This window comes from Lolium perenne, chromosome 2 (assembly GCF_019359855.2).
Source record: "Lolium perenne isolate Kyuss_39 chromosome 2, Kyuss_2.0, whole genome shotgun sequence".
In the NCBI taxonomy this organism is placed as follows: domain Eukaryota; kingdom Viridiplantae; phylum Streptophyta; class Magnoliopsida; order Poales; family Poaceae; genus Lolium; species Lolium perenne.
In genome coordinates this window covers 332,185,732-332,210,085 of record NC_067245.2, presented here as the reverse complement: position 1 = coordinate 332,210,085, position 24,354 = coordinate 332,185,732, and the positions used below count along the sequence as shown (strand labels likewise).

The following is a 24,354-nucleotide window of genomic DNA, read 5'->3' as shown; positions in this document are numbered from 1 at the left end:
TCCTTGATTTTCTCAAGCGACCATAATCTGAGTTCCGTTACATCCTCAATGCTATCACTCATCAGGGCTGCATATTCTTCAGTTGTTAAATCATTCTGAAACGTAGTCCGTCTCGACCCAGCCGTGATTTCCCAGGGTAACACAGCTTCTTGTCCATAGACCAGATGGTATGGCGAGGTTTTTATTGCTCCATGACACGACATGCGATAAGCCCACAAAGCCTCTGACAATACCTCGTGCCAACGTCTAGGATACTCGTCGATTTTCCTCTTAATCAGCTTGATAAGGCTCTTGTTGGACGCTTCAGCTTGCCCATTCGCTTGAGCATAGTATGGAGACGATCGGATCAGCTTGATTCCCATGTCCTCGCAGAACTTTCTAAACTCCTTAGAAACAAAAACCGAACCTCCATCGGTCGTGATAGTCTGGGGAATCCCGAATCTATGAATGACATGCTCCTTCACGAAACTGATGACATCTTTGGATGCTACTGACTTCATAGGGACGGCCTCCACCCATTTAGTGAAATAATCTATAATGGCCAGAACCCACTCATGGCCTTTGCTCGATGAAGGATGAATTTTACCGATCATATCCATGCCCCAACCTCGAAATAGCCAAGGTTTGATGATGGGATTCATCGCTGATGCAGGTACCATCTGAATACTCCCAAACTTCTAACATGCTTGACACCCTTTATAGTACTTAAAACAATCCTCAAGCATGGTGGGCCAATAAAATCCCGATCGCCTGATCAGCCATTTCATCTTATGAGCCGATTGATGCGTTCCACATGCACCTTCATGTACCTCATGTAAGAGCCGATTGGACTCGGCTGGTCCCAAACATTTGAGAAGTAACCCTTCCAACTTCCGGTAGAACATGTCATCCCCAATTAGGACGTACTTCATGGCCTTGTATCTTATCCGTTTAGGTGCCCCCCGAGCCGAATCTTTCAAGTAATTGAAAATATCGGCTCTCCAGTCATCTGGTTCCATGAACTGCACCTGGACATCGGTTCCATCTGCTACATCCTTGTATCCTGATGCCATGTGTGCGAGATCGTTCGCCTCGGTATTCTGCGACCTTGGGATCCAATTGAAATTTATGTACCTGAACTGTGCCATCAGCTCACGGCATTGCATCCATAATTGGAAGAGTGACTCGCTCTCACATTTGTATTCCTCCGTGAGTTGGGAAATCACCAATTTGGAGTCTCCAAAAAGTTCCACAGCTTCTGTCCCGGCTTCCAATAGCAACTCCATTCCCTTGCATATTGCTTCATACTCAGCGACGTTGTTGGTGCAAGGGGTAGGTAACCTGATGGAGAAGGAATATGTTGCCCCCCGAGGCGACACGAGTAGAATGCCGATGCCGCAACCATCATCACACACCGATCCATCGAAGAACATGGCCCATGCACGCACAGTCAGTGCTGCTATATCAGTATTTATTCGTTCAGCAATAAGATCGTCCAACGCCTGTCCCTTGACTGCTTTCGCAGGTTGATACCGGATATCAAATTCCGATAATGCAAACATCCATTTACCGAGTCAGCCTTTCAACACAGGAGCCGACAACATATGCTTGATGACGTCTGATTTGCATATGACGATAATTTCTGCTGACAGCAAAATATGATGAATCTTGGTGCAGGTGAAAAACAAACAGAGGCACAACTTCTCGATCTCAGGGTACCTCGTTTCTGCATCCAACATCCTTCTGCTGAGGTAGAAAACCACTCTCTCCAGACCATCATAAACTTGCACCACCACTGAGGCGATGGAGGTGTCAGCTACTGACAAGTAAATGTAGAATGGCCTGTCTTGCTGTGGCGGAACCAACACAGGTGGCTTCGTTAGATACTCCTTAATCTCATCAAATGCTTGCTGTTGCTCTGCCCCCCAGCGAAACTCCTCATCAGCCTTAATCTAAACCAAGCCCATGAATGGCTCGATTCGCCCTGACAGATTGGAGATGAATCGTCTGACGAAGTTGATTTTGCCGATGAGACACTGGAGTTCTTTCTTCGTGGTAGGTGATACATGTAGTTGACACGTCCGTTGCGAACCCCAAGAGGAAGGTGTGATGCGCACAGTAGCAAGTTTCCCTCAGTAAGAAACCAAGGTTTAATCGAACCAGTAGGAGTCAAGAAGCACGTTGAAGGTTGATGGTGGCGGAATGTAGTGCGGCGCAACACCAGGGATTCCGGCGCCAACGTGGAACCTGCACAACACAATCACAGAACTTTGCCCCAACGTAACAGCGAGGTTGTCAATCTCACCGGCTTGCTGTAAACAAGGATTAGATGTATAGTGTGGATGATGATGTTTGCGAAGAACAGTAAAGAACAATTACAGTAGATTGTATTTCAGATGTAAAGAATAGACCGGGGTCCACAGTTCACTAGCGGTGTCTCTCCCATAAGATAAATAGCATGTTGGGTGAACAAATTACAGTTGGGCAATTGACAAATAAAGAAGGCATAACAATGCACATACATATATCATGATGAGTACTATGAGATTTAATCAGGGCATTACGACAAAGTACATAGACCGCCATCCAGCATGCATCTATGCCTAAAAAGTCCACTTTCAGGTTATCATCCGAACCCCTTCCGGTATTAAGTTGCAAGCAACAGAAAATTGCATTAAGTATGGTGCGTAATGTAATCAACACAAATATCCTTAGACAAAGCATCGATGTTTTATCCCTAGTGGCAACAGCACATCCACAACCTTAGAACTTTCTGTCACTGTCCCAGATTTAATGGAGGCATGAACCCACTATCGAGCATAAATACTCCCTCTTGAAGTCACAAGTATCAACTTGGCCAGAGCCTCTACTAGCAACGGAGAGCATGCAAGAACATAAACAACATATATGATAGATTGATAATCAACTTGACATAGTATTCAATATTCATCGGATCCCAACAAACACAACATGTAGGCTTACAAAGAAACGATCTTGATCATGATAGGCAGCTCACAAGATCGAGCATGATAGCACAATTAGGAGAAGACGACCATCTAGCTACTGCTATGGACCCATGGTCCAGGGGTGAACTACTCACACATCATGTAGGGATTCGTAGCATAGAAAACAAAAAATTTCCTACCGCGAGAACGCAATCCAAGCCAAGATGCAATCTAGAAGATGGTAGCAACGAGGGGATGAACGAGACTAACCCTTGAAGAGTTCCAAAGCCTACGAGAGGAGGCTCTCGTTGCTGCGGTAGACGATCACTTGCCGCTTTCAAAAGCGCGTAGAAGATCTTGACGGTGCCACAATCGGGCAGCACCTCCGTACTCGGTCACACGTTCGGTGTTGATGAAGACGACGTCCTTCTCCCCGTTCCAGCGGGCAGCGGAAGTAGTAGATCCTCCTCGGAATCCCGACAGCACGACGGCGTGGTGGCGGTGTCGATGGAGAACTCCGGCAGGGCTTTGCCTAAGCGTATGCGGGAGAAGTGGTGGAGGAGGAGAGGCTAGGGTTTGGGGAGAGGGGGTGGCTAGGGCGCCGGCCATGGGCAGCCCTAGGTGGTGCGGCCAAGAGTGGCTGCCCCTCCCTCTCCTCCTCATTATATAGGTGGAAATCCCCAAGAGTTGTAGTCCAAGTCTTCGAATAAGACCCCAACAACAAAACCTCCCATAGGTGGGAAACCTACTCAAGGGGGGAGTCCTACCCAAGGTGGGACTCCCACCTTTCCCTTAGGTGGGGTGGCCGGCCACCTATGGTGGAGTCCACCTGGGACTCCACCCCTTAGGGTTTGGCTGGCCATGCAAGGTGGAGTCCCTTCAGGACTCCACTTTCCATGGTGATTTCTTCCGGACTTTTCTAGAACCTTCTAGAACCTGCCATAAATGCACCGGATCATTTCCAAACTTGGAATATGACTTCCTATATATGAATCTTATTCTCCGGACCATTCCGGACCTCCTCGTGATGTCCTGGATCCCATCCGAGACTCCAAACAAAACTTCGAACTCCATTCCTTATTCCATATCTACTTAAACGACATCAAACCTTAAGTGTGTCACCATACGGTTCGCGAACTATGTAGACATGGTCGAGATCTCTCTCCGACCAATAACCAATAGCGGGATCTGGAGATCCATAATGGCTCCCACATATTCAACGATGACTTAGTGATCGAATGAACCATTCACATACGATACCAATTCCCTTTGTCACGCGATATTTTACTTGTCCGAGGTTTGATCATCGGTATCTCTATACCTTGTTCAACCTCGTCTCCTGACAAGTACTCTTTACTCGTACCGTGGAATGCGGTCTCTTATGAACCATTCATATGCTTGCAAGCTATTTAGACGACATTCCACCGAGAGGGCCCAGAGTATATCTATCCGTCATCGGGATGGACAAATCCCACTGTTGATCCATATGCCTCAACTCATACTTTCCGGATACTTAATCCCACCTTTATAACCACCCATTTACGCAGTGGCGTTTGATGTAATCAAAGTACCTTTCCAGCATAAGTGATTTACATGATCTCATGGTCATAAGGACTAGGTAACTATGTATCGAAAGCTTATAGCAAATAACTTAATGACGTGATCTTATGCTACGCTTAATTGGGTGTGTCCATTACATCATTCACATAATGATATAACCTTGTTATTAATAACATCCAATGTTCATGATTATGAAACTAATCATCTATTAATCAACAAGCTAGTTAAGAGGCTTTACTAGGGACTCATTGTTGTTTACATAACACACATGTATTTGTAATATCCCAAATTTTTGAAGCTAATTTTCTGGACATATTTAAGAAAAAGAAAAAAATAACTTTGAGGATAGTTTAATTATGCTTTTTAGGAATACGAAGTGTTAGAGAAAAGAAAAGAAAAAGGGAAGAAAGAAATATAGTAAGTTTGTGCTTGATCTGGCAATCTACTTTTATTTTTAGAGCTGTATAGTTGGACGTAAAAAACTAGTCTGGTTCCCTGTATCTTCCTATTACGTGAAGCAAGTGACGGGTTGGGCTGGGCTTATTGTTGTTTCCGATCTGGGCTTGTACAATGTTTGTGTCTCCCTGTATGTTAGGGCAGAGTTGAAAGGCGTCGCCACGATCTGCCCTGTAGTATCCCAGTGCTAGCGCCCAGGCCGCCGCCGCTGCGTTTCCCCCATTGAGCGCTGTCGCCGTTTGGTTGTCGTCGCCGCTGCTGCAAGGCCTCGACGGCGTCCTCCGCGGATAGGCTCGTCTCTGCGTGGAACCCTCTCGCCAAGAGCTGCAAGGTGGTCGGGTATGCATAGTCCCCATCCATTCTCTGCTATCTTGGTCAATAGCCGATCGTTCCTATTTTCTAAGTAGATTTGGCCAAGTGGTTTGCATCTCCTTTGTAGTTTCTGATCGTGGCTGCTGGCAATGTTAATTTTCTCTAGCTGTCTGGTATCTTAGGTCTGCACATGAGGAATTTTTGTTCCTGTAGTTCGGTTGTTTCAATGGAATTGCTTGTCCTTGTGAAGTTGGTGGTAGGGTGCTGTTTAGAGGGGATTTCCTATGCGTTGGTTCATCTAAGATAAGGTATTCTGGTGAATATGATTGCTCTTGTAAGTCTGCAGCTGCTGAAATTGGATAGGATAGTTTTATGATTACATTCAGTTAGCTAGTTTACATTCCATGGATTAGTGAAATCCATCGATTGGTACTTGAAGCTGTCTAGCATTATAGGCATACAAGGAAAAAGAAGAAAGCTACAGAGAAAGTATGATTTATCTTGGTCTATTCTAGCTTATTAGCTGGAGCATACCGTGAATCATATGCATGCTTTAGGCCTGGTATCTTGTGCTTTTGTGTAGCTGCAGATCTGATCCTAGGCAATCCTGTGAGGTTTTGAACGGAAAAGTTGCTGCTGTTAGTAAGTTGCGGACAACTAAATCCTTGGGCTTTAGACATCAATGAACTACAGTTTTATTTATCTGTTTGACAGTAGCTGAGAACACATTCTTTCGGTGGTTAACAGAAAAGAGTAAAGTAAAGAAAGTGCCATGTAGCTAGAAATAGCATTCTTGTTTTTACCACCTGTTACTTTTAGCCTTTTGGGTCATCATGGATAATTTGTAATGGACAACGAGAATGCTTGTGTGTTGTTTGCGTATAGGAGCGATGTTATTCTTGCTTGTATGCTTTTGAAGTAATGATGTGTATTGAGTGTGACATGTGTTTCAATAACAGGTGTTGTTACTTCTGGTACGGAGTCCTACAATCAACAGTTAATGCCCCGTGGTTGAGGCAAGTTCATGACGGATAGTGAATTTTGCATATCTCTATTCACTCGGTTTTATTTAATATTTATGTTATGAACATGATGCCAACGATAATGATGATGACCCGTGCATATTATGAATAATGCATACTCATGATGACAATGATGATAATGTGACCTACTTTGGTAGGCACAATGCGACCTTCATTGATGGGTTGCGACCCACTTTGGAGGCACCCTCCACTAGTTGGAGTGAGTAGATGCCGACGGGTGTCTACTCAAGCGATACCGGTATCCGCAATGTGATGTGATGAGCATATAGGCATGTAGGACATCATAAAATGTTCTAATGGATTAATGATGGCTAATGATATGTTGGTGTTTCGATTTATGTAAAGATTACTATTTGTTTGTGAGCTTGTTGAGTATTTGTACTCACCCTTGTTGCTTTCATGTTTTTAGGTAAACCTTGAGGACGCCATGCATGGGGAGTTTTGGGAGTAGCACCTTCACCATATACACATCACGATTCTTATTTTTGTCACCAATCTGTTTGAACTAAGCATTTGATAGTTGGATTTAGCTTTGTCATAAACGGTCATGGGGTTTGTGTTGGACATGGTTACCGATATTGTGTGCAGATAATAGTTTCTATAGTTGTGGTATCGCAGCTTTATACATGATTGAACATTACGCTTAGTTTTCCCATGTATGATTCTTATATCATGATATTATTTGATTGTTGTCTTGGACGTCTCCAAAACAAAGGAGACTCTGTCCAATTTTACTAAAAGGTCTTAGTTATTTTCCTCTTTGTTTGTATGTGGTAACATCTCAAGGGCTTAGTTGCCTTGGGGTGTTACAGTTGGTATCAGAGCGGGCTTTAGGTCCGTGGTCTAGAAATAAATTCTGTGACTTTAGGTATGATGGACTTTACGTTAAAACAAAATAGGAAAATATAAAACTTGACACACTGGTGCACATAGGATGGGTGGGCCATGCATTGCATTTACGCTTCTACTATATCTTATTGTTGATCTCTGTTATTGATATGTTTATTGGTGCCTGTGAGCATGTTGTTGCAGTGGAAGGCTTGAAGGCCTTGCTTCGGGTATTGTTTTTCCTCGTCGTTGATTGATAGTAGTTAACCATAGAGATATGAATAACGTAAGATACATGCATTGGTGGATTTAGATGTTTTTGTTGCTTTGCTAGCTGAATAGTTTTGTTTGTCATTAAAGTTGGTTATCAACATAGTGTTACCATGGAAGACTAAAGTTGGGTTTGGCTGGCGTTGTTCGAAGTTTTTATATATGTGCCAAGTATCCCAAAGGAATTTGAGTAAAATTAAGTTTGCTAGTTTGAAAGATTAGGTGGACCAGTTGATTTGCTATTCGAAAGGATAAAGCTAGATTGGATAACATCGATGGTGTAGTATTGGAGTAGATTAAATAATGTCACGAAGACTCTTGTGGATCCAAATCAATATGAGAATCTCTTTCCTCTATCCATGTATTCTAAACAATAGTTTCACGCGGTTTCCTTAGTCTTATCCATCCTTTATTTGTAGTACATCACCTTCTTTTGCCTCGGTATGAAAATCAATATATAGTAGTGGATTTGTAGTTTTTGGTTTATTCTTTGTGATTGATGAAGTATTTTCAATCATGTACTTCAAATGTCATTCTCGTTTTAAAGGTAACTCCCTCTGTTTGCCCCATTCCCTCTTTGGTCTATTTTTTCTCCAACATTCGTTGGTGCCCCTTTTTCCACCGTTGGTTATAAAGAACGGGGAATGCGCTAATGTCCTTGGAGGCAACCTACTTGTTCCTTAAAACAAACCTTTTTTTTCTAAAATCCTTTTCCTTGGTTGAAATTCTAGGTGAGAAGGTTGTCCTTCCTTTATCCTCCATAGTGTTATGTGTTCTAGATCAAACCTAACCATCCATAAAGTGACTCTCTGTTCTTTTAAAAATGTTCCTTTTAACAAAACCTTGCACGTGCTTTGTTTTATAAAAAAAATCAATAGTTTAGTAATTGTAGCAGCTGAGCAAGAACGATATAGGGAGTCGACCTTGAACCTTGGTTCGTGCCCATGAAATCTTGTTGAAATTCTAGTGAGGATGCACGAGCGTTAGCGTTGCATGATTCAGTATTCCAGTTACAAAGTTAATAGTTTGGGTGCGGGATGGATTGGCCCCCATACCACTTACCCTTATTATTTTCTCTTGTACGTTGGAGTGGGGAATCACATTGTTTTTCCTTAATTAGTGGAGAGATGATGTTCAGTAGCTGGAACTATAGAATGGTATGCCGTTCCACCTGTAGTATAGGAGATCTCTGCCAAGCGTTGGAGATGGTGAAGCTAAATCTTCGTCGTTTTATGGTACAAGATATATGCCCTTATAGAATACCATGAGAGTTTTGGATAGGTCATGCGGTGTTTTTTTTTGGGGTTCCAAAGGTGAAAAATGTTGAGCATCAAGTGGGCATGTAACATCTATATTCTTCATAAGGGTTTCATGATTTACCAAAGACAAGGATGGGTTTTTATGACCAAGATACCATGTTTTTTTTTCAAGTTCTTCGAGAATAAAACATGGAGTTTCACATTGATATTATTCCTGTCGCTCGACCTATCTATATGTTTCCTTATCGATTGTGATGACCATGTTAAGAAGAGTTGAAGAATCTACTGGATTATTGTTATCCCAAGGTTTTGGTCAACTTAGTGTCTCACCTTAGGGAACACCCATTTTCTTATAACCAAGAAGTGTGTGGATTGTTGTGTTCTAAACATTGTAACAATCAAGAGGAAAAATGCATTTCCTCACATCGAGGACTTGTGTGATGAGCTGAACAGAGTTGTGTTCTCCAAGATTGATCTCCTGCGTAGCCATAATAGAATGGGAACATGACATTGAAAAGATTTCATCCTCCATTAGGTATGGGCATTATGAAAATAGAGTTATCTTCTGGACTAGCGAATGCAATTTCATGATGGGAACAAACCATATCGTGCATATGTTTCTAACTTCGTGGTAGTCTTCATGTATGATATACTCATATATTCTAGGAAAAAATAGTAGCAGTAAGCACCATTGTGGCTTATGCTTTAGACGTTGAGAAATAGTAAATTATATGCAAATCTAAACAAACTTGATTTTTGATTTTTTTTGAAGTGGGTTTTCTTGATAGTGTGTGCTCATGCAAGATGGAAATACTAAATTAAAAATACATGGGCAGGACTATCGTACTCTTGATCTAGAATTTGCTTGTGTCATCTTTGCACTAAAGATTTGGGAGCATTGTCTGTATAGGGAGTCTTGTGATATTTTCACTCCTCATAAGAGTCTCAAATACCTCTTCACACATGAGTTCCACTCGAGACAAAGTCGGTGGCTGGAATTGATAAGAGGACTATGGCCTATCTATCTAGTACAACCTAGGCAGGCCAAATGTGATTCCATACGCCCTTAGTCGGATCTTCTTTTCTCCCACTATAGATTATCTCATGGCATATCTTTAAAGGATGGCCATCTCATATTGATCTTCAGTGTGGCACATGAGGATACGTAGTTCTTTATCTACCCAGATACATGAGGCGCAACACCTTGATCAACCAATACATCAAGGGAGATAGAACACATTCAAAAAAAAAAGGTTGAACTGGATAGTTCACAATAGATGGGACCAAGGCTGCTTGGTTGAATGACCATATTTTTGTGCCACGAAAGTCTCAGGTGCAAGGTCATTCAGAGCGAGGCACATCGTACCCTATATACCATTTTTATTGGAGGGATAAAGATGTACGATGAGCTGAAAAAGAATTATTTGTGGTAAACAATGAAATGTGTTGTGGACAAGTATCTGTCCTATTATGAGGTTTGTTTATGAGTGAAGGCTAAGTGTAAAATACCAACGGGATGGGTAGTAATCCTTGGAGGTTCCATAATGGCCATCATATATTTTTTGTCCTACCTAGCATGGGAAACACGCATGATGCAATTTCGGTGGTTGGACATCGACTTATCATATTTTCCCATTGTATTCTTTCCCAAAACAAACTAAGTTCCTTGGCACCAATATATGTGTAGAAGATAGTATAGTTGCATGTTGTTTCTGAAACCATTACTTGTGATAGGGATGCTAAGTTTGTATCAAAATCTTGGGAGAACTTGCAGAGTGCACTAGGTTTGCAATTGAGACTTGGTAATGCATTTCATTCCCGAACAATTGGCCAGTTAGAGCGTAAAACTTTGGAATGTGTGTAGAGACATTATGTCCTAACCTGGCAAGGGAGATAGGAAGGTCACTTGTCACTTGTGGGGTTCTTTTATAATAAGAGCTGCCAGGATCTCATAGTAATTGTAACATACAAGGATCTTTATGGGAGAAAGTGTAGATCTCCACTTTGTTGGAATACCATTGGAGTGTTGGGAGCAAAGTAGATTCAGCGAACTATATATTGGGTGCCTGAGATTAGGCAACAAATGGTAGCAACGCATAGCAGAACAAGAGGTAGAGGGGGGACTTCAAGGTAGCGAGGAGGCATTCTTAATAGTGTTGCCCACTAAAGGGGTTATAAGATTTAACATCAAAGGAAAGCTTAGTCCGCGGTACATTGGACCTTTCATGATAGTGGCACGAGTAGGAAAGTTGGCCTACCGACTTGAGTTGCCCGAGACAATGAAAGGCGTGCATAATATTTTCCATGTCTCTATGCTGCGGAAGCATTTTCGTGATCCAGAACGACAAATAACCATGGAACTATTTACGAATGAGCAAGATTTAACCTTTGAGGTTCGCCCTGTGAGGATACTAGATGAGTCCAAGCGAGTGATGAGGAATAGGTCGTTAAAGTAAGTGAAGGTTCTTTGGTCGCAACAAACCGAGCGTGAGGCGACTTGGGAGCTTGAATCTCGCATGCGTGAGAAATATCCAGAATTGTTCATGACTGGTATGTGATTCATGATTGTGTTTTTATATGTTATGAGGAAGAATTCGGGGTCGAATTCTGTTTAAGGGGGTAAGAATGTAATATCCCAAATTTTTGAAGCTAATTTTCTGGACATATTTAAGAAAAAGAAAAAAAATAACTTTGAGGATAGTTTAATTATGCTTTTTAGGAATACGAAGTGTTAGAGAAAAGAAAAGAAAAAGGGAAGAAAGAAATATAGTAAGTTTGTGCTTGATCTGGCAATCTACTTTTATTTTTAGAGCTGTATAGTTGGACGTAAAAAACTAGTCTGGTTCCCTGTATCTTCCTATTACGTGAAGCAAGTGACGGGTTGGGCTGGGCTTATTGTTGTTTCCGATCTGGGCTTGTACAATGTTTGTGTCTCCCTGTATGTTAGGGCAGAGTTGAAAGGCGTCGCCACGATCTGCCCTGTAGTATCCCAGTGCTAGCGCCCAGGCCGCCGCCGCTGCGTTTCCCCCATTGAGCGCTGTCGCCGTTTGGTTGTCGTCGCCGCTGCTGCAAGGCCTCGACGGCGTCCTCCGCGGATAGGCTCGTCTCTGCGTGGAACCCTCTCGCCAAGAGCTGCAAGGTGGTCGGGTATGCATAGTCCCCATCCATTCTCTGCTATCTTGGTCAATAGCCGATCGTTCCTATTTTCTAAGTAGATTTGGCCAAGTGGTTTGCATCTCCTTTGTAGTTTCTGATCGTGGCTGCTGGCAATGTTAATTTTCTCTAGCTGTCTGGTATCTTAGTTCTGCACATGAGGAATTTTTGTTCCTGTAGTTCGGTTGTTTCAATGGAATTGCTAGTCCTTGTGAAGTTGGTGGTAGGGTGCTGTTTAGAGGGGATTTCCTATGCGTTGGTTCATCTAAGATAAGGTATTCTGGTGAATATGATTGCTCTTGTAAGTCTGCAGCTGCTGAAATTGGATAGGATAGTTTTAGGATTACATTCAGTTAGCTAGTTTACATTCCATGGATTAGTGAAATCCATCGATTGGTACTTGAAGCTGTCTAGCATTATAGGCATACAAGGAAAAAGAAGAAAGCTACAGAGAAAGTATGATTTATCTTGGTCTATTCTAGCTTATTAGCTGGAGCATACCGTGAATCATATGCATGCTTTAGGCCTGGTATCTTGTGCTTTTGTGTAGCTGCAGATCTGATCCTAGGCAATCCTGTGAGGTTTTGAACGGAAAAGTTGCTGCTGTTAGTAAGTTGCGGACAACTAAATCCTTGGGCTTTAGACATCAATGAACTACAGTTTTATTTATCTGTTTGATGTAGCTGAGAACACATTCTTTCGGTGGTTAACGAGAAAAGAGTAAAGTAAAGAAAGTGCCATGTAGCTAGAAATAGCATTCTTGTTTTTACCACCTGTTACTTTTAGCCTTTTGGGTCATCATGGATAATTTGTAATGGACAACGAGAATGCTTGTGTGTTGTTTGCGTATAGGAGCGATGTTATTCTTGCTTGTATGCTTTTGAAGTAATGATGTGTATTGAGTGTGACATGTGTTTCAATAACAGGTGTTGTTACTTCTGGTACGGAGTCCTACAATCAACAGTTAATGCCCCGTGGTTGAGGCAAGTTCATGACGGATAGTGAATTTTGCATATCTCTATTCACTCGGTTTTATTTAATATTTATGTTATGAACATGATGCCAACGATAATGATGATGACCGTGCATATTATGAATAATGCATACTCATGATGACAATGATGATAATGTGACCTACTTTGGTAGGCACAATGCGACCTTCATTGATGGGTTGCGACCCACTTTGGAGGCACCTTCCACTAGTTGGAGTGAGTAGATGCCGACGGGTGTCTACTCAAGCGATACCGGTATCCGCAATGTGATGTGATGAGCATATAGGCATGTAGGACATCATAAAATGTTCTAATGGATTAATGATGGCTAATGATATGTTGGTGTTTCGATTTATGTAAAGATTACTATTTGTTTGTGAGCTTGTTGAGTCTTTGTACTCACCCTTGTTGCTTTCATGTTTTTAGGTAAACCTTGAGGACGCCATGCATGGGGAGTTTTGGGAGTAGCACCTTCACCATATACACATCACGATTCTTATTTTTGTCACCAATCTGTTTGAACTAAGCATTTGATAGTTGGATTTAGCTTTGTCATAAACGGTCATGGGGTTTGTGTTGGACATGGTTACCGATATTGTGTGCAGATAATAGTTTCTATAGTTGTGGTATCATGACTTTATACATGATTGAACATTACGCTTAGTTTTCCCATGTATGATTCTTATATCATGATATTATTTGATTGTTGTCTTGGACGTCTCCAAAACAAAGGAGACTCTGTCCAATTTTACTAAAAGGTCTTAGTTATTTTCCTCTTTGTTTGTATGTGGTAACATCTCAAGGGCTTAGTTGCCTTGGGGTGTTACAGTTGGTATCAGAGCGGGCTTTAGGTCCGTGGTCTAGAAATAAATTCTGTGACTTTAGGTATGATGGACTTTACGTGAAAACAAAATAGGAAAATATAAAACTTGACACACTGGTGCACATAGGATGGGTGGGCCATGCATTGCATTTACGCTTCTACTATATCTTATTGTTGATCTCTGTTATTGATATGTTTATTGGTGCCTGTGAGCATGTTGTTGCAGTGGAAGGCTTGAAGGCCTTGCTTCGGGTATTGTTTTTCCTCGTCGTTGATTGATAGTAGTTAACCATAGAGATATGAATAACGTAAGATACATGCATTGGTGGATTTAGATGTTTTTGTTGCTTTGCTAGCTGAATAGTTTTGTTTGTCATTAAAGTTGGTTATCAACATAGTGTTACCATGGAAGACTAAAGTTGGGTTTGGCTGGCGTTGTTCGAAGTTTTTATATATGTGCCAAGTATCCCAAAGGAATTTGAGTAAAATTAAGTTTGCTAGTTTGAAAGATTAGGTGGACCAGTTGATTTGCTATTCGAAAGGATAAAGCTAGATTGGATAACATCGATGGTGTAGTATTGGAGTAGATTAAATAATGTCACGAAGACTCTTGTGGATCCAAATCAATATGAGAATCTCTTTCCTCTATCCATGTATTCTAAACAATAGTTTCACGCGGTTTCCTTAGTCTTATCCATCCTTTATTTGTAGTACATCACCTTCTTTTGCCTCGGTATGAAAATCAATATATAGTAGTGGATTTGTAGTTTTTGGTTTATTCTTTGTGATTGATGAAGTATTTTCAATCATATACTTCAAATGTCATTCTCGTTTTAAAGGTAACTCCCTCTGTTTGCCCCATTCCCTCTTTGGTCTATTTTTTCTCCAACATTCGTTGGTGCCCCTTCTTCCACCGTTGGTTATAAAGAACGGGGAATGCGCTAATGTCCTTGGAGGCAACCTACTTGTTCCTTAAAACAAACCTTTTTTTTCTAAAATCCTTTTCCTTGGTTGAAATTCTAGGTGAGAAGGTTGTCCTTCCTTTATCCTCCATAGTGTTATGTGTTCTAGATCAAACCTAACCATCCATAAAGTGACTCTCTGTTCTTTTAAAAATGTTCCTTTTAACAAAACCTTGCACGTGCTTTGTTTTATAAAAAAAATCAATAGTTTAGTAATTGTAGCAGCTGAGCAAGAACGATATAGGGAGTCGACCTTGAACCTTGGTTCGTGCCCATGAAATCTTGTTGAAATTCTAGTGAGGATGCACGAGCGTTAGCGTTGCATGATTCAGTATTCCAGTTACAAAGTTAATAGTTTGGGTGCGGGATGGATTGGCCCCCATACCACTTACCCTTATTATTTTCTCTTGTACGTTGGAGTGGGGAATCACATTGTTTTTCCTTAATTAGTGGAGAGATGATGTTCAGTAGCTGGAACTATAGAATGGTATGCCGTTCCACCTGTAGTATAGGAGATCTCTGCCAAGCGTTGGAGATGGTGAAGCTAAATCTTCGTCGTTTTATGGTACAAGATGTATGCCCTTATAGAATACCATGAGAGTTTTGGATAGGTCATGCGGTGTTTTTTTTTGGGGTTCCAAAGGTGAAAAATGTTGAGCATCAAGTGGGCATGTAACATCTATATTCTTCATAAGGGTTTCATGATTTACCAAAGACAAGGATGGGTTTTTATGACCAAGATACCATGTTTTTTTTTCAAGTTCTTCGAGAATAAAACATGGAGTTTCACATTGATATTATTCCTGTCGCTCGACCTATCTATATGTTTCCTTATCGATTGTGATGACCATGTTAAGAAGAGTTGAAGAATCTACTGGATTATTGTTATCCCAAGGTTTTGGTCAACTTAGTGTCTCACCTTAGGGAACACCCATTTTCTTATAACCAAGAAGTGTGTGGATTGTTGTGTTCTAAACATTGTAACAATCAAGAGGAAAAATGCATTTCCTCACATCGAGGACTTGTGTGATGAGCTGAACAGAGTTGTGTTCTCCAAGATTGATCTCCTGCGTAGCCATAATAGAATGGGAACATGACATTGAAAAGATTTCATCCTCCATTAGGTATGGGCATTATGAAAATAGAGTTATCTTCTGGACTAGCGAATGCAATTTCATGATGGGAACAAACCATATCGTGCATATGTTTCTAACTTCGTGGTAGTCTTCATGTATGATATACTCATATATTCTAGGAAAAAATAGTAGCAGTAAGCACCATTGTGGCTTATGCTTTAGACGTTGAGAAATAGTAAATTATATGCAAATCTAAACAAACTTGATTTTTGATTTTTTTTGAAGTGGGTTTTCTTGATAGTGTGTGCTCATGCAAGATGGAAATACTAAATTAAAAATACATGGGCAGGACTATCGTACTCTTGATCTAGAATTTGCTTGTGTCATCTTTGCACTAAAGATTTGGGAGCATTGTCTGTATAGGGAGTCTTGTGATATTTTCACTCCTCATAAGAGTCTCAAATACCTCTTCACACATGAGTTCCACTCGAGACAAAGTCGGTGGCTGGAATTGATAAGAGGACTATGGCCTATCTATCTAGTACAACCTAGGCAGGCCAAATGTGATTCCATACGCCCTTAGTCGGATCTTCTTTTCTCCCACTATAGATTATCTCATGGCATATCTTTAAAGGATGGCCATCTCATATTGATCTTCAGTGTGGCACATGAGGATACGTAGTTCTTTATCTACCTAGATACATGAGGCGCAACACCTTGATCAACCAATACATCAAGGGAGATAGAACACATTCAAAAAAAAAAAGGTTGAACTGGATAGTTCACAATAGATGGGACCAAGGCTGCTTGGTTGAATGACCATATTTTTGTGCCACGAAAGTCTCAGGTGCAAGGTCATTCAGAGCGAGGCACATCGTACCCTATATACCATTTTTATTGGAGGGATAAAGATGTACGATGAGCTGAAAAAGAATTATTTGTGGTAAACAATGAAATGTGTTGTGGACAAGTATCTGTCCTATTATGAGGTTTGTTTATGAGTGAAGGCTAAGTGTAAAATACCAACGGGATGGGTAGTAATCCTTGGAGGTTCCATAATGGCCATCATATATTTTTGTCCTACCTAGCATGGGAAACACGCATGATGCAATTTCGGTGGTTGGACATCGACTTATCATATTTTCCCATTGTATTCTTTCCCAAAACAAACTAAGTTCCTTGGCACCAATATATGTGTAGAAGATAGTATAGTTGCATGTTGTTTCTGAAACCATTACTTGTGATAGGGATGCTAAGTTTGTATCAAAATCTTGGGAGAACTTGCAGAGTGCACTAGGTTTGCAATTGAGACTTGGTAATGCATTTCATTCCCGAACAATTGGCCAGTTAGAGCGTAAAACTTTGGAATGTGTGTAGAGACATTATGTCCTAACCTGGCAAGGGAGATAGGAAGGTCACTTGTCACTTGTGGGGTTCTTTTATAATAAGAGCTGCCAGGATCTCATAGTAATTGTAACATACAAGGATCTTTATGGGAGAAAGTGTAGATCTCCACTTTGTTGGAATACCATTGGAGTGTTGGGAGCAAAGTAGATTCAGCGAACTATATATTGGGTGCCTGAGATTAGGCAACAAATGGTAGCAACGCATAGCAGAACAAGAGGTAGAGGGGGGACTTCAAGGTAGCGAGGAGGCATTCTTAATAGTGTTGCCCACTAAAGGGGTTATAAGATTTAACATCAAAGGAAAGCTTAGTCCGCGGTACATTGGACCTTTCATGATAGTGGCACGAGTAGGAAAGTTGGCCTACCGACTTGAGTTGCCCGAGACAATGAAAGGCGTGCATAATATTTTCCATGTCTCTATGCTGCGGAAGCATTTTCGTGATCCAGAACGACAAATAACCATGGAACTATTTACGAATGAGCAAGATTTAACCTTTGAGGTTCGCCCTGTGAGGATACTAGATGAGTCCAAGCGAGTGATGAGGAATAGGTCGTTAAAGTAAGTGAAGGTTCTTTGGTCGCAACAAACCGAGCGTGAGGCGACTTGGGAGCTTGAATCTCGCATGCGTGAGAAATATCCAGAATTGTTCATGACTGGTATGTGATTCATGATTGTGTTTTTATATGTTATGATGAAGAATTCGGGGTCGAATTCTGTTTAAGGGGGTAAGAATGTAATATCCCAAATTTTTGAAGCTAATTTTCTGGACATATTTAAGAAAAAGAAAAAAAATAACTTTGAGGATAGTTTAATTATGCTTTTTAGGAATACGAAGTGTTAGAGAAAAGAAAAGAAAAAGGGAAGAAAGAAATATAGTAAGTTTGTGCTTGATCTGGCAATCTACTTTTATTTTTAGAGCTGTATAGTTGGACGTAAAAAACTAGTCTGGTTCCCTGTATCTTCCTATTACGTGAAGCAAGTGACGGGTTGGGCTGGGCTTATTGTTGTTTCCGATCTGGGCTTGTACAATGTTTGTGTCTCCCTGTATGTTAGGGCAGAGTTGAAAGGCGTCGCCACGATCTGCCCTGTAGTATCCCAGTGCTAGCGCCCAGGCCGCCGCCGCTGCGTTTCCCCCATTGAGCGCTGTCGCCGTTTGGTTGTCGTCGCCGCTGCTGCAAGGCCTCGACGGCGTCCTCCGCGGATAGGCTCGTCTCTGCGTGGAACCCTCTCGCCAAGAGCTGCAAGGTGGTCGGGTATGCATAGTCCCCATCCATTCTCTGCTATCTTGGTCAATAGCCGATCGTTCCTATTTTCTAAGTAGATTTGGCCAAGTGGTTTGCATCTCCTTTGTAGTTTCTGATCGTGGCTGCTGGCAATGTTAATTTTCTCTAGCTGTCTGGTATCTTAGGTCTGCACATGAGGAATTTTTGTTCCTGTAGTTCGGTTGTTTCAATGGAATTGCTAGTCCTTGTGAAGTTGGTGGTAGGGTGCTGTTTAGAGGGGATTTCCTATGCGTTGGTTCATCTAAGATAAGGTATTCTGGTGAATATGATTGCTCTTGTAAGTCTGCAGCTGCTGAAATTGGATAGGATAGTTTTAGGATTACATTCAGTTAGCTAGTTTACATTCCATGGATTAGTGAAATCCATCGATTGGTACTTGAAGCTGTCTAGCATTATAGGCATACAAGGAAAAAGAAGAAAGCTACAGAGAAAGTATGATTTATCTTGGTCTATTCTAGCTTATTAGCTGGAGCATACCGTGAATCATATGCATGCTTTAGGCCTGGTATCTTGTGCTTTTGTGTAGCTGCAGATCTGATCCTAGGCAATCCTGTGAGGTTTTGAACGGAAAAGTTGCTGCTGTTAGTAAGTTGCGGACAACTAAATCCTTGGGCTTTAGACATCAATGAACTACAGTTTTATTTATCTGTTTGACAGTAGCTGAGAACACATTCTTTCGGTGGTTAACAGAAAAGAGTAAAGTAAAGAAAGTGCCATGTAGCTAGAAATAGCATTCTTGTTTTTACCACCTGTTACTTTTAGCCTTTTGGGTCATCATGGATAATTTGTAATGGACAACGAGAATGCTTGTGTGTTGTTTGCGTATAGGAGCGATGTTATTCTTGCTTGTATGCTTTTGAAGTAATGATGTGTATTGAGTGTGACATGTGTTTCAAAAACAGGTGTTGTTACTTCTGGTACGGAGTCCTACAATCAACAGTTAATGCCCCGTGGTTGAGGTAAGTTCATGACGGATAGTGAATTTTGCATATCTCTATTCACTCGGTTTTATTTAATATTTATGTTATGAACATGATGCCAACGATAATGATGATGACCCGTGCATATTATGAATAATGCATACTCATGATGACAATGATGATAATGTGACCTACTTTGGTAGGCACAATGCGACCTTCATTGATGGGTTGCGACCCACTTTGGAGGCACCTTCCACTAGTTGGAGTGAGTAGATGCCGACGGGTGTCTACTCAAGCGATACCGGTATCCGCAATGTGATGTGATGAGCATATAGGCATGTAGGACATCATAAAATGTTCTAATGGATTAATGATGGCTAATGATATGTTGGTGTTTCGATTTATGTAAAGATTACTATTTGTTTGTGAGCTTGTTGAGTCTTTGTACTCACCCTTGTTGCTTTCATGTTTTTAGGTAAACCTTGAGGACGCCATGCATGGGGAGTTTTGGGAGTAGCACCTTCACCATATACACATCACGATTCTTATTTTTGTCACCAATCTGTTTGAACTAAGCATTTGATAGTTGGATTTAGCTTTGTCATAAACGGTCATGGGGTTTGTGTTGGACATGGTTACCGATATTGTGTGCAGATAATAGTTTCTATAGTTGTGGTATCGCAGCTTTATACATGATTGAACATTACGCTTAGTTTTCCCATGTATGATTCTTATATCATGATATTATTTGATTGTTGTCTTGGACGTCTCCAAAACAAAGGAGACTCTGTCCAATTTTACTAAAAGGTCTTAGTTATTTTCCTCTTTGTTTGTATGTGGTAACATCTCAAGGGCTTAGTTGCCTTGGGGTGTTACAATATTATAGCATGGTATATAAACATTTATCATAAACATAAAGATATATAATAACCACTTTTATTATTGCCTCTTGGGCATATCTCCAACAGTCTCCCACTTGCACTAGAGTCAATAATCTAGATTACATTGTAATGTACCTAACACCCATGGCATTCTGGTGTTGGTCATACTTTGCCCTAGGGAGAGCTTTAGTCAATGGTTCTGACAAACTCAGAAACGTATGTATTTTGCAAATTGCGTCTTCACGCATCACTCATTTTCCAAATGAGTCGGCATTAAATATGTTTGGTCTTCTGGTGGAACCTTAATTCCGCGGTCTGAAATATGTCACTAATATTGTCATACACAATATAGCTTCAAAGTTCTGACACTATCGGAACTACACCAAGTTCTCAAAGAACCTTTTTACTTAACATCCTCAGTCATTGTCAAAACAACGACATATTCTGCCTTCGTTTGTAGAATCCGTCACAACATTTAGAACTCTTCTAAATCTAGCATTGTGCTACCTTTTAAACAACATTTAGCCTAATTTTGAGATTGAAATTTTTATTTTTATATGTGACAAAACCAATATCGGTGCAACACCTTACAGCGATTTGTTTGTAATTTCTCCATACAAAACTATTTATATATCCTTGGTTCTTCTAAAGTACACAGGGATATTTTTACTGTTTGTCCAATGATTATCACATTAATCATTCTGGTATATGCTCCTAACATTTTAGAGCACATGACATCTGATTGTGTTTTTACTCATTGAGTGTCAGATACACTCAAGTTTTGTTAAAACTTCACATGACAAGAACATTTTCTTAATATTTCTATATTGAACTACTTCAATATCCTTTCTATGTACTTTGACTTAAACTTATTATGTGTTTCAATCTATCTTCATAGATCTTGACACTAGATATGTTTTCAGTCCATATCCTTTCATTGAAGTTAATTCTCAATGAAACCTTTTATAATCAAGTATATAATTACATCATTTATAACCAACTATATGTATCTACATAAAGTATTATAAATATGTCTCAGCGCTCCCACTTAATTTCTTGCAAATGCAAGCCTCTTCATCGTTTCTGATGAAATCAAAAACTCTTTGACTATTTCATCCGGTGAAGATTCCAACTCCGTGATACTCACTTCATCCAATTGAAGTTCGTTTACCTATCTAGTATTCCACGGACTAGCAAAACAATTGGTTGTATCTTGTATACACCTTTAATACACACTTCTGTTAAGTAATGTATTTTGCCATCCTACTATCATATCTCATGAAAGAAATATGTAGCGATTACTAGAATAATCCACATAGACTATAAGCATTGCTACGGAAGATCTAATCTTATCGTAGTCAACTCTTTGAACTTTGTCGTAAACAACTTTTCGACAAGTCGAGCTTATTCAAGGATAATCCATCCAAGTCCATCAATTTTATAGATCCGTTTACTTTCAAAAAGTATTCATCTATCTTGGATTTCATGACGTATAGCCATTTTAACGGAGTCAGGGCCCATCATAACTTCTTTGTATGTAGTTGGTTTATCATTGTTCAAAAACAATCCTTTGTTCACAAATCATTTATTTGATCACAAAGTAAACCATACCTACAAGGTTCAATAAGTACTTCGATCTCCATGACTATAACATTTTGTAGACATGGGAGCCATGATCGTCGTGGCCGCTTAGGAACCAATTCCGATGCTTTGCGCTACTCTGATCATTATGCTCAGGTTCATAAACCTTATCAAGTTTTATTGTCCTCCCACTCAAATACTTCGCTAAAAACAATTTCTTGGAAATAAGTAAGAAACATCGACAAACACTTTTGTCTTTGTCTCCATAGTGGAAAGAATTCCTAATCAATTCTGTGGGATAACCAACAAAGACATTCATCCGATTTTGGTTGTAAACTTATTTACTTTATGCTATGCATTCCAAAATTTAAGAAAGGACTATTAGGGTTCATACCCATGCCATAACTCGTATGGTGTCATTTCAACGGATCATGATGATGCTCTATTTAGTGTAAAAGCGGTAGTCACTAAAGCATAATCCACAAAAATATAATAGCATCAATATTTTATCTCATCATTGACCCAACAAGGTTTGGACACATCTCTCGGATACTCCATCATCACTATGATTCTCCAAGAAACGTGAGTTGTAGAACAATTTCATAACTCTCTTAGATGTTCGCTAAAACTCGTAATTCAAATATTTCCACTATGATCCAATCATAGATATTTGACTTTTCTATTACGATGATTTCCACCTCATGCTGAAATTTATTTGAATCCATTCAAATGTTTCAAACTTCTTCCTTATCGAATATATCCGCATATATATACTCAATTCATTGTTGGAAGTTTTCATGAAGTAGAAGAATCTCCCGCACAACCTATGCCCAGTGAACCAGATACATCATCATGTATTTTTCCACTAAGTTAGTTGCCCGTTCAACTCTTGGCCTATGAACGGTATTTCAGTCATTCTCTTTAGAAATTTTTTGCAAGCGCCAAACGATTCAAAAATCGAATGACTCCAAAAATCCATTTGCATGGAGTTCCTTCATGCGTTCTTTTCTAATATGACCTAAATTGCGGTTCCACAAATAAGTGGAATTCAAATCATTTGCCTTATGGCATTTTAGCGTCAGTATTATGTATGTGTGTTTCACCATTAAGATTTATAATAACTTATCCATCGTACATGGAGTAATGTCATAATTTGAACAACTCATTGTTTTCATTTGACCAGAGCAAAATAACAATTATTAAGTTTTTTTATTATAAATTCTAAGGGCTAGATAGGATGCCAACGACGAACATAATAACACTTTATTTTTGTTCCAGAAGTGCATTCCTATCATATTCCTTGTCGGTCACTTAGGCCATTGTATTCTTGTATTGCGTTGTTTTGTATGACATTTCATACCAACCAATATGGTACTAATACCCAAGAATTTCATTGTGTGACCAAACTAGGAATACACTGTAGCAGCGAATCCCAGAGACCAAGGCCGTTGGATGATGTCTAATGAACGGCATAACAAAATCGGCGAAATTAGCTTGAATTTTGATAATAAATCTTGTGCATTTTCCCTCGAACATGATTTATCAACTTTGGGTAGTCTCTGGACTAGTCTCCCTCGTCCACCAATTATTATCATACTACTGCGGAAAGTTGAGGGCAATCCCTAGTCCCGAGCACTTCGCCCACTTCCCCTGGCCTCATCCCAGAGATCTCACACCAACCACCTCACCGTCGACTAGCCGCCAGTCTACAGCCCTCCGAAGAATCCCCAATGGCGGCGACGCCCCTACTAGAGCGCTCCTCACGCGAGCGCATCATCGAGTCTGGCCCACATGTCTTCCGTGCCTGCCGTGTGTCGGCAAGCACGACCGACTTCTCCGTCGGCGAGCCGCCGGCCGTGGGCGAGGGCGAGGGCGAGGCGTCCCCGTACACTATGACAGTGCACATCTTCTTCTCGAGGACGTACGAGCTCAGGAGGATGGCCGGCCCCCTCCCTGCCCCACTGGATGAGGACGATATCACCACTACACCCTGCGAAGAGGTGGTGCTGGATCTTGGCTTGCCTCCGAGGGAGCTGCGTAGTGGGGGCAATGTCGTGCGAACTATGCGCGAGATTCTTGCCCGTGTATGGCTGCTCAAGAACCTGAACCTCACGGAGGAGGAGTGGGACATCATCATGCCTTACGATGTTATGCACCTGATGTGGCAGCAGGCGTGTCGTCGGCTCGGTGGCCTCCACTTCGACCTCACCCTTAGGGTGGACCACCGGGTCATCGTCAACTTGCCGGCGCTGCAGGACAGTTGGGTCCTAGTTGCGCCGGAGGACGGCCACTGCAGCATATGCATGCTGGGGCTGTCGCAGCGCACAACGGTGCGTCTCCGGGGATGCAAACACCCGTTCCATAGGAAGTGCATCTTCTCCTGGTTTGTAACGAACGCCAGCTGCCCTATCTGCCGCGATAAAGTGCTGACCCATCTTATTTTCGATTTGTAGCATAGTATGAATAAAACCCCTGTATGATAGGGATGCCATGCCAACTTGAATCCTATGTCAAGAGAAATTCTATTTGATTGTGGTTATAAGATATTCTGCATTAGTTTGATCAAGTATTATCATTCTATTTTCCTATGGGATATGACCCTATGAATCAAACAGCATGGGATT

The 24,354-nt window shown here is 40.9% G+C and overlaps 1 long non-coding RNA gene across 1 annotated transcript; it reads left to right on the top strand.

The window, feature by feature from the left end:
• Window positions 1–17,819: 17,819 nt before the first annotated feature.
• LOC127319740 (uncharacterized) lies at window positions 17,820–19,980 on the top strand. Its single transcript, XR_007862663.2, has 3 exons — window positions 17,820–18,318; window positions 19,251–19,307; window positions 19,744–19,980. It is a non-coding gene; the product is annotated as an uncharacterized lncRNA (long non-coding RNA).
• The last annotated feature ends 4,374 nt before the right edge of the window (window positions 19,981–24,354 follow it).